Here is a 13,279-nt window from a genome sequence, read left to right on the forward strand (position 1 = left end):
CCCTACTTTCACAACAATATACATTCTTTTATAGAAATCAAAACAACCATACTCATTCAAAATTTAATTACATATTCTGATTTTGAAATCACAAAATTCAACTTGAGATATGACCAAAATCATCACTCTTAGATCCTTACATCTTTCACAAGCTATATTTTGACTTCAAAACTGTGTTAGAACATCAAATGTATGTTAACGATTACAATCTGTGTTCAAACCCTTCAAAAATTTCTGAAGACACTTCGAATGATGAGCAATCGAGATGATGATCCAACCACATGTTACCCACAGTTATGTACCCGAAAAAATCTTGAAACCAAAGTAAAAGTTTAAACAACGTATCCGCGTCAGATTCTTTGGCATTTATTAGTAAAAATAACTTTGGGACTCCTATTCAAAGTAGCCAGTTTTGTCACAACTCCAGCAAGTCAACTTCGACTTTTCAGTTAGACTAACCTTATTATAACCTTGAGATATACACCATCGTTACCAGGGAACCTTTTACATTCCACCACATTATTAGCAGATGTACCAACTTCATTACCCTTTGATTTAGCCTCTCCAAAAAGTCATTATAATTATTCATTGAAACCCCATCATTTACTCATTCGCATCTTGTAATGAGAATTGCCATACGAATCATTGGAAATTAGCAATCAGTATTTTGAAATCTCGCAGCATGTCTACGCCAACAGTTATATGTGTATATATAACGTCTATCTTCTGGACTTAATTGGAATGTGAAGTTTCTGAAAAACACTCCGAACTACGAATTGGTTTTCTGAAAATGGAAAAAATGCTGATGAAGCAGCAAAAACTATAAACGACTTTAAACGGTAAAAGCTGGATGATAATGATGAAGTGTGCTGGCAAAGCACAGAAAAAGAGAAGTTTTGGAACTGGAAAACGGATTGAGCAAAGTAGGAAGGAGGCTGTGGACAAATTACAAAGACTGAACCTGACTTCAAAGAATCCAAATGATTCAGTACCTGCTGAAGTCATTAACAAATACCTTGCTCCTGACTCTAAACCTCTGCGGACAATATTCTTCATCATCCTCTGATAATAGAAATTCTAAAATATGATCATATCTTTCATTATAAATATCCTCCATATTTCTGAAGATATTTTCTTAATTTTTCTTATTTGAAATCATTTACCTCTTCGCACTATCTGTATTACATCATAAAAGAAACTATTTTAGTTTCTAAATTCTGAAACATTCAAGTTTAAAATAGGAATATTTTGAAGTAGTGTTGGGAACTGAAGCATGAATTAGTATAATATAATGACACTTGATCAATATGATTATATTACAGTAAGTCATGCTGAGTTTCTAAATGGAACGTGATGATTCACAGATCATAACATCATCACGTGCCATGTTATACGACTCTTGTATTCTATTTAACCTCTAAAATATCAAGAAAATATTTCTTGATGATTCGGCCTTTTCCAAGGTATTCTAGTAATTTGACAAGTCAAGATCGTGCCATCACAATTTCCTTCCTAGAACATTAACAATGTTCATTCTGAAATTCATATCTGTGAATTCTGGACCATTACAAGCGGTGCTTAATCGCAAGAAGAAGAAACGAAAGGACAAAACTCCGAAATAGAAATTGGGGTATAAATTGCAGCAAATAAAAGAGAGCATTAACTGTGAATGATAATGATTATAGAAGACAGAAGCAGAGACTTTGAAATATAAGGGAACATATAAAGCCCAACGATAAACCAGAAATTATAAACCATATATATCGATGCATATAGCAATATAAAGACACGGGAGAACTAGAAACACTATAAACCCAAGAGTATAGTAGAAGTAAATAGATTCTTCCGGCGGTAGATGAAAAAGAAGAATGACCGATATGAAAGTTAGAAGTATATCGAGAATCAGAACTGGATGGAGCATATTGATGAATACTTTAAAATATGAGTTGAGGGGGAAAGAATAGAAGGTGATGAAACATGACTAGGAACTTAGAAATCAACAGATTTAACTCACACAATGGCGGAATAAGTGAATCAAACCCTCTAGTGAATAGGTAAAGTTTTTTTTTTGATTAATTTAGTCAAACCACAACTAAATCAAGTGTGATTAGATCAACACCTAGAGCTATTATTCACCACCTGGGTGATTTGGACTGAGAGAGAATCGGAGGAGCTCACTAGATCTGAGTGTGTGTAACAAATGAGAGGCTTAACCTAAAATGAAGAACATAAGACTTTATATACCCCTGCTGTTGACTCACCCATACGATTCATTCATCACTCGTACGAGTTGGCTTCATCAGCCGTACGGGTGATCACTCACTCGTGTCTTCTCATTTAGGTTGTAATTGTGACTTAGCTCAGCATCAACCGTGCGTATGAGCCTGTCAGCCATACTAGTGAGGCTTCACTCGTACGTCTGACTAAGTCTAACATAGTCAAACATCTAAATCTCGTTCCTGCAGTTCCTGTACCCACATACAAACACGGATAGGATAATAACGAGCAATCATGGTGGCCTGTAAACTGTTGTACCTGCAATGGACGTGGGTAGATGTCTAGGGACTTGCATAAAATGCATCAACAGAAGGTGTGAGTTGTAAGGAAACGAAGGAGGTGAATTTATAAGAAAATCTCCGACAGAATAATTAAAATGGACGATCGCATTTAAAGCAGATCCTAATTCCCTTGATTACCGGAGAGTCAAATCTTATTAAGAAGATTTTCTTCAAATCCCTTGAAATCTGGGAATCAATCATATCTACGTCAAATGATAATATGAATCTACACTTACTCATTTCACTCTTCTATGTTAGCTTCATTCGTACTCTTCATATAAATGGATTGTTTATCCAAATTATTCGCTGATGATAAAACTCTAATTTTCAGCCCGTATGCATCATGAAAACATACTTATTATCATTCACGACCTTTCCACTCAAATTTCGGGACGAAATTTCTTTAACGGGTAGGTACTGTGACAACCCGGAAATTTCCAACCAAATTTAAACTTTAATCTTTATATGTTTCCGACACGATAAGCAATATTTGTTAAGTTAAATTTGAAGAATTTTAAACTATGTTCATACATTCATTCAACCTCGACCAAGTTCCAACGATTCATGAACCATTAAACGAATATGATTATATATGTATATGTGTATATATATTATAACTTGAAACGTAAACAAAATATTAAATTAAATACTTTACATGATTGTATCTGTTTCAAAATGTTTATCAATGGAATTAGAAGATAAGATCAAATGATTGAATTATCAGATATATTGAATTATGATTACAAGTCTCTATTGAAAGGCCCACATTGATTTGAGAAATCTTTCCATTTTAACAATATTCGGAAAATGATAAAGTGATTTATAAATAAGAACAAATTGTCAATCATTGAGAACTAGACATAGGATAGTGGAAGATTGAATCTCATAAAGACTCGATTGATCTATTTAGTTTCAAACGTACAAAAACGTTTTCAGTTTAAAAAGAACTTTATTATTAAAACGTATATAACTTTTATAAATATCTAGAACCACTTCTGACAACTCATTACTTAACTAGAATGATAAAGATAACGATATTTATATTTTGTTTTATTAAATATATATAACGATTTAAATTAATATTATATATATTTATACGCGTATTATACGTACATAGTTTTATACTTTTACTATACTTAAACTTTACCTTTACTTTATTTTCACTTTACTTTAACTTTAATAATTCACTTTAATAATTCATACTTTAATAATTTACTTTAATAATTCATACTTTAATAATTTACTTTAATAATTCATACTTTAATAATTCACTTTAATAATTCATACTTTAATAATTCACTTTAATAATTCATACTTTAATAATTCAAAAATCTATTATAAATAGAATTCAATAGGTTTCATTATTTCATAGAAACTTGAAAATATTTTTCTCTAAACTCTCTCAATCGATTTACATATATATATTTACTCCGTATTATTTCAAGATATTATTAGTATACATAAAATATTACGACGGAGTGCTGTCCGAGTGATTTCAAAATTTTTTTTAGAGTAGGATAGGATTAAGAAAATTATGGGTTATAGCTATGGAGGTGATTGAGTATGGTTCATGGGTATGCTCGTGAGGTCAATATAGTGTTTATCATTTCCGTTGCGTCTACGTACCTTTTCTGCAATATTAAATCTCAATATTGATACGTGAGTACTCATAATTTAACTTTTAAATACTAATAGTGTATCCCTGACTAGTGCTCGAGTATTTAGGATTATGCATGCTTGTACTTTTGATATTGCCCTTAGACAGGTTAGGTTGAATTTTGAATTAGTTACACTTGCGGTTGAGATAAGGAATAAGATATGCATGTCCTTGGAAAGATAGCGAAAAATTAAGAACTTTTCCTTTAGATATCGAATGGTTTCGATGAACGGATTAGAAGTTATAATCAATTGAATTTTCGATATTTTTATTAAAAATGATTATTATTATCGTCGTTTTTATCGTCATTCTAGTTTTATCTTATTATTATCATTATTATTATTATCTTTATCAATAAAATGGATTTATCATTAAAAATTGTTATTTTTTTTATTATTACTATCATTATTATCGTTAAAGTTATAATTAGTATTATTATTATTATCCAATTATTATTATTATTAGTATTATTATGATTATTATCATTATTAATATATATATATCATTATTTAAAAATGGTTATTGTTATTGTTATTGTTATTATTATTATTACTATATTATCAATAAGATAATTATTAGTATTATCATTAATAATGTTATAGTAACTATCATTATTAATATTAGTGTAATTAAAACAAATATTTGTAACACCTAATTATTTTGATTACTATTATTATCATTATTATGAACATGATATAAAAGACGATTAAAAGCTATTAAACGAAACGATTAGGAAATAATGAGTAAGAGTATCATGATGAAATTAAAATATTATAAGATATTGATTTAGATAAAATTATCGTTCTTATTATTTTTTATCATTACTATTATTATTAAAAGTATCGTTAGTATTAAAACTATAATTTTAACAAAAATTATCATTTTAATGGAAATGTCATTGTTACTATAAAATATCATTATTGTTATTATTTTAAATAGAATTATTATTTTAAAGATAATATTAAAAATTATCGTAAATTATTAAAGTGATCATAATTAGAATTATCGTTTTATCATAATGTCATCTTAGTAATTATAAATATTGATATTTTTATAATAATAATTATTATTATAAAATAATACAACTTTTACTTACTATCATTATAGATATTATTTTATCAAATAAATATGTGATACAAACATATTTTACTACGTGTAATAACTTACTTTAATAATACCTATCATATTATCTTTATGATATTAAATGAACCCTATAAATTTTATTACTTAATATATATAAAAGTATATTTTATTATATAAATTTAATATAAAATTTTATTTATTAATAAATAAATTATATTATTTACTCTAATAAATCTTTTAAAAATATTTAAAAATATAAAACGACGATATTTAAACTATATATTAATCATGTATAGATTTTTGGAAATTATTTTGAGTCAAATTTACTTTTGTTGACTTTTGCATATTAGTCTCGAGCATTAGGATTGTGGTACACTATGACTTGACCTAATTTATTAGACAAATATTGACCAACACATAAATATATATAATTAATTTAGGTTCGTGAATCCGAGGCCAACCTTGCACTTGTTCAATGACGTTATATGTATTTTTACTACGAAATACAGTATGGTGAGTTTCATTTACCTTTTTACCCTTTATATTTTTGGGACTGAGAATACATGCGCTTTTATAAATGTTTGACGAAATAGACACAAGTAATTGAAACTACATTCTATGGTTGAATTATCAAAATCGAATATGCCCCTTTTTATTAAAGTCTGGTAATCTAAGAATTAGGGAACAGACACCCTAATTGACGCGAATCCTAAAGATAGATCTATTGGGCCTAACAAACCCCATCCAAAGTACCGGATGCTTTAGTACTTCGAAATTTATATCATGTCCGAAGGAGGATCCCGGAATGATAGGGGATATTCTTATATGTATCTAGTTAATGTCGGTTACCAGGTGTTCACCATATGAATGATTAGTTTTGTCTCTATGCATGGGACTTATATTTATGAGAACTGGAAATGAAATTCTTGTGGTCTATTAAAATGATGGAAATAAATGATTATGATAAACTAATGAACTCACCAACCTTTTGGTTGACACTTTAAAGCATGTTTATTCTCAGGTGTTAAAGAAATCTTTCGCTGTGCATTTGCTCATTTTAAAGATATTACTTGGAGTCTTTCATAGAATATTTCGAAGAACGTTGCATTCGAGTCATTGAGTTCATCAAAGATTATTATTAAATCAATTTATAGTTGGATAGTGGATATTATGAAATGGTATGCATGCCTGTCAATTTTTGATGTAAAGAAAGTTTGTCTTTTAAAAATGAATACAATGTTTGTAAAATGTATCATATAGAGGTCAAATACCTCGCAATGTAATCAACTATTGTGAATCGTTTATAATGTATATGAACGGGTCCTTTCACGAATGAAGCTAACATAGAAGAGTGAAATGAGTAAGTGTAGATTCATCTTATCATTTGACGTAGATATGATTGATTCCCAGATTTCAAGGGATTTGAAGAAAATCTTCTTAATAAGATTTGACTCTACGGTAATCAAGGAAATTAGGATCCGCTTTAAATGCGATCGTCCATTTTAATTATTCTGTCAGAGATTTTCTTATAAATTCACCTCCTTCGTTTCCTTACAACTCACACCTTCTGTTGATGCATTTTATGCAAGTCCCTAGACATCTACCCACGTCCATTGCAGGTACAATAGTTTACAGGCCACCATGATTGCTCATTATTATCCTATCCGTGTTTGTATGTGGTTACAGGAACTGCAGGAACGAGATTTAGATGTTTGACTATGTTAGACTTAGTCAGACGTACGAGTGAAGCCTCACTAGTACGGCTGACATGCTCATACGCACGGTTGATGCTGAGCTAAGTCACAATTACAACCTAAATGAGAAGACACGAGTGAGTGATCACCCGTACGGCTGATGAAGCCAACTCGTACGTGTGATGAATGAATCGTATGGGTGAGTCAACAGCAGGGGTATATAAAGTCTTATGTTCTTCATTTTAGGTTAAGCCTCTTATTTGTTACACACACTCAGATCTAGTGAGCTCCTCCGATTCTCTCTCAGTCCAAATCACCCAGGTGGTGAATAATAGCTCTAGGTGTTAATCTAATCACACTTGATTTAGTTGTGGTTTGACTAAATTAATCAAAAAAAAAAAACTTAACCTATTCACTAGAGGGTTTGATTCACTTATTCTGCCATTGTGTGAGTTAAATCTGTTGATTTCTAAGTTCCTAGTCATGTTTCATCACCTTCTATTCTTTCCCCCTCAACTCATATTTTAAAGTATTCATCAATATGCTCCATCCAGCTCTGATTCTCGATATACTCTTCTAACTTTCATATCAGTCATTCTTCTTTTTCATCTACCGCCGGAAGAATCTATTTACTTTTACTATACTCTTGGGTTTATAGTGTTTCTAGTTCTCCCGTGTCTTTATATTGCTATATGCATCGATATATGGTTTATAATTTCTGGTTTGTCGTTGGGCTTTATATGTTCCCTTATATTTCAAAGTCTCTGCTTCTGTCTTCTATAATCATTATCATTCACAGTTAATGCTCTCTTTTATTTGCTGCAATTTATACCCCAATTTCTATTTCGGAGTTTTGTCCTTTCGTTTCTTCTTCTTGCGATTAAGCACCGCTTGTAATGGTCCAGAATTCACAGATATGAATTTCGGAATGAACATTGTTAATGTTCTAGGAAGGAAATTGTGATGGCACGATCTTGACTTGTCAAATTACTAGAATACCTTGGAAAAGGCCGAATCATCAAGAAATATTTTTTTGATATTTTAGAGGTTAAATAGAATACAAGAGTCATATAACATGGCACATGATGATGTTATGATCTGTGAATCATCACGTTCCATTTAGAAACTCAGCATGACTTACTGTAATATAATCACATTGATCAAGTGTCATTATATTATACTAATTCATGCTTCAGTTCTCAACACTACTTCAAAATATTCCTATTTTAAACTTGAATCTTTCAGAATTTAGAAACTAAAATAGTTTCTTTTATGATGTAATACAGATAGCGCGAAGAGGTAAATGATTTCAAATAAGAAAAATTAAGAAAATATCTTCAGAAATATGGAGGATATTTATAATGATAGATATGATGATATTTTAGAATTTCTAATATCAGAGGATGATGAAGAATATTGTCCGCAGGGGTTTAGAGTCAGGAGCAAGGTATTCGTTAATGACTTCAGCAGGTACTGAATCATTTGGATCCTTTAAAGTCAGGTTCAGTCTTTGGAATTTGTCCACAGCCTCCTTCCTACTTTGCTCAATCCGTTTTCCAGTTCCAAAACTTCTCTTTTTCTGTGCTTTGCCAGCACACTTCATCATTATCATCCAGCTTTTACCATTTAAAGTCGTTTATAGTTTTTGCTGCTTCATCAGCATTTTTTCCATTTTCGGAGAACCAATTCGTAGTTCGGAGTGTTTTTCAGAAACTTCACATTCAAATTAAGTCCAGAAGATAGACGTTATATATACACATATAAACTGTTGGCGTAGACATGCTGCAAGATTTCAAAATACTGATTGCTAATTCCCAATGATTCGTATGGCAATTCTCATTACAATATGCGAATGAGTAAATGATGGGGTTTTAATGAATAATTATGATGACTTTTTGGAGAGGCTAAAGTCAAAGGGTAATGAAGTTGTTGGTACATCTGCTAATAATATGGTGGAATGTAAAAGGTTCCCTGGTAATGATGGTGTATATCTCAAGGTTATAATAAGGTTAGTCTGACTGAAAAGTCGAAGTTGACTTGCTGGAGCTATGACAAAACTGGCTACTTTGAATAGGAGTCGCAAAGTTATTTTTGCTAATAAATGCCAAAGAATCTGACGCGGATACGTTGTTTAAACTTTTACTTTGGTTTCAAGAGTTTTTCGGGTACATAACTGTGGGTAACATGTGGTTGGATCATCATCTCGATTGCTCATCATTCGAAGTGTCTTCAGAAATTTTCGAAGGGTTTGAACACAGATTGTAATCGTTAACATACATTTGATGTTCTAACACAGTTTTGAAGTCAAAATATAGCTTGTGAAAGATGTAAGGATCTAAGAGTGATGATTTTGGTCATATCTCAAGTTAAATTTTGAGATTTCAAAATCAGAATATGTAATTAAATTTTGAATGAGTATGGTTGTTTTGATTTCTATAAAAGAATGTATATTGTTGTGAAAGTAGGGAGTATAATGGATGATTTGCTGAATCAGATTCGAAGAATGTAACATATTAATTGTGAATTTATATATCTCTCGGGTATTACCTACCCGTTAAAAAAAAATTTCACAATTAATATTTTGTACAAAAGAATTTTATTACAGTCTTTATGAAAATATATATATGTATAATTTCTTCAGATGTAACATAGATTTAATGAGTTAATGTTAAATTAAACTCATTTGATTTACGGTTGAAACTAGAATTGAATAATCCCTAAAGGCTTTAAAAAGTACATAACCTTTACGCAGTATTTCTTTAATGACATTGAAATTATGAATCAATACTTCGTTATTTGTTGATGTATGGTGTTCGGTTCGTGGAATTCTTGTGAATTTCGCAAAGTACGAATGATGTTATCTGAAAAGTTTCGGGTACATTGATGATGAAAGTGTAAAATCAAATATATACTTGATTTATTATGAATTGGAATTTGTTGAATTGCGAAAGAGATTGTAGTTAACGCTGGTTAAGTTGCGGTCGAAGGAAGTACATTATTGCATATTTGTAATATGAATTAACTGAGTAGTTAAGATTCACACACAATAGCTTAGCACTCAAAGATTTATTTCAAAATATATATATATATATATATATATATATATATATATATATATATATATATATATATATATATATATATATATATATATATATATATATATATATATATATATATATATATATATATATATATATATATATATATATATATATATATATATATAATATACATATAATTTATTCAGAGGAAATGAGTTAATTCTTCATAACTCGTTGATACAATATAAACGTTATTGATTCGTAATGATGTCCACAGTGATTCTTGAACTGACGGAGTTTGTGATGTTATCGGTGTTGTTGATTCGGATGTTGACTGTACTGACGATGCTGGTAACGCTGATGGTACTATTGATGTTGTTGGTAAAGCAAGTTTAGCTTGTTAATCACACACCATTTTTGTCAGGGTTTCTACTCTTCCTTCCATCATTTTGGTTCGCTTAACTGATTTATGGTTAGGGCTAGATTAGATAATCTCTAAGACTTTAGAGATTACATAATCGCAGCGGAATGTTTCTCCATTGAAGTTATGAATTAATACTTCGTCAGTTATTGTTGTTGGTACTCCTTGGTATCTATGGTGCGTATGACGTTGATGCTCGTGGGACAGATTGTGAAGTTGAGGTTTACGATGCGGTTGTGGTTGGAGGTGGTAATGGTACTTTTGTCGTTGATGATGGTGGTACTGGTTATGCTGCTGATGCTGCTGCTGGTGTTTGTAATCTCTGCACCATATTCTCCAAAGCCACTACCCGAGCGCGAAGCTCGTTGACTTCTTCTATTACTTGGGTGATTGTCGGTTCGGACGAGCGGATAAATAAAATCTAAAATTTGATGTAATATATAATCGTGACGAGATACTCTGGAAATGAGCGAGAAAATGGTGTTTCGGACAGGTTCGCCGGTAAGTGCTTCAGGTTCTTCATCAAGAGGGCAATGTGGTGGATGGAAGGGATCACCTTCTTCTTGTCTCCAATGATTGAGGAGGCTACAAACCCATCCCCAATTCATCCAGAATAGGTGATGACTGATTGGTTGATCTATTCCGGTCACACTGCTTTCGGAGCTTGAATGGGATTCCATTTCGGAATCTGAGTGACTTGAACTGATGACGAATTCCATTTCGTACGATTGGATAAAGGATTTTTTTTTCGATATGAAATGATTTTGGCTAACGGATGGTATTCTAATTACATAGAATATATATATATATATAGATCAAAAGATTTCGTAGATTACGGAGGACTTTGCGGGATATGTCAGGCAAAGTTTAAAGTAACAAATATGATAAGATATGATTTAGCAGATATGCTAAGATATGAATTTTTGTCTATACACTATTCATGCAATCAATGCAGCAAGACGTGTCTTAGACTAAAAATGATAAGCAGGTAATTTCCTGAGGATGATAAGTAGTTAATTTTCGACACAAAATGATAAGCAAAACTTTTGACATGCAGACACGGTCGAAGTCCAGACTCACTAATGCATCCTATCGACTTATCAGTTAGACACACTAATAAAGACCTGGTTCGCTAAGACCACCGCTCTGATACCAACTGAAAAGGACCCGTTCATATACATTATAAACGATTCACAATAGTTGATTACATTGCGAGGTATTTGACCTCTATATGATACATTTTACAAACATTGCATTCGTTTTTAAAAGACAAACTTTCTTTACATCGAAAATTGACAGGCATGCATACCATTTCATAATATCCACTATCCAACTATAAATTGATTTAATAATAATCTTTGATGAACTCAATGACTCGAATGCAATGTTCTTCGAAATATGCTATGAAAGACTCCAAGTAATATATTTAAAATGAGCAAATGCACAGCGGAAGATTTCTTTAACACCTGAGAATAAACTTGCTTTAAAGTGTCAACCAAAAGGTTGGTGAGTTCATTAGTTTATCATAATCATTTATTTCCATCATTTTAATAGACCACAAGAATTTCATTTTCAGTTCTCATAAATATACGTCCCATGCATAGAGACAAAAATAATCATTCATATGGTGAACACCTGGTAACCGACATTAACTAGATACATATAAGAATATCCCCTATCATTCCGGGATCCTCCTTCGGACATGATATTAATTTCGAAGTACTAAAGCATCCGGTACTTTGGATGGGGTTTGTTAGGCCCAATAGATCTATCTTTAGGATTCGCGTCAATTAGGGTGTCTGTTCCCTAATTCTTAGATTACCAAACTTAATAAAAAGGGGCATATTCGATTTCGATAATTCAACCATAGAATGTAGTTTCACGTACTTGTGTCTATTTCGTAAAACATTTATAAAAGTTGCGCATGTATTCTCAGCCCAAAAATATAAAGGGTAAAAAGGCAAATGAAACTCACCATACTGTATTTCGTAGTAAAAATACATATAACATCATTGAACAAGTGCAAGGTTGGCCTCGGATTCACGAACCTAAATTAATTATATATATTTATATGTTGGTCAATATTTGTCTAACAAATTAGGTCAAGTCATAGTGTACCACAATCCTAATGCTCGAGACTAATATGCAAAAGTCAACAAAAGTAAATTTGACTCAAAATAATTTCCAAAAATCTATACATGATTAATATATAGTTTAAATATCGTCGTTTTATATTTTTAAATATTTTTAAAAGATTTATTAGAGTAAATAATATAATTTATTTATTAATAAATAAAATTTTATATTAAATTTATATAATAAAATATACTTTTATATATATTAAGTAATAAAATTTATAGGGTTCATTTAATATCATAAAGATAATATGATAGGTATTATTAAAGTAAGTTATTACACGTAGTAAAATATGTTTGTATCACATATTTATTTGATAAAATAATATCTATAATGATAGTAAGTAAAAGTTGTATTATTTTGTAATAATAATTATTATTATAAAAATATCAATATTTATAATTACTAAGATGACATTATGATAAAACGATAATTCTAATTATGATAACTTTAATATTTACGATAATTTTTAATATTATCTTTAAAATAATAATTCTATTTAAAATAATAATAATAATGATATTTTATAGTAACAATGACATTTCTATTAAAATGATAATTTTTGTTACAATGATAGTTTTAATACTAACGATACTTTTAATAATAATAGTAATGATAAAAATAATAAGAACGATAATTTTATCTAAATTAATATCTTATAATATTTTAATTTCATCATGATACTC

This window comes from Rutidosis leptorrhynchoides, chromosome 10, assembly GCF_046630445.1.
Source record: "Rutidosis leptorrhynchoides isolate AG116_Rl617_1_P2 chromosome 10, CSIRO_AGI_Rlap_v1, whole genome shotgun sequence".
Taxonomy (NCBI): Eukaryota; Viridiplantae; Streptophyta; class Magnoliopsida; order Asterales; family Asteraceae; genus Rutidosis; species Rutidosis leptorrhynchoides.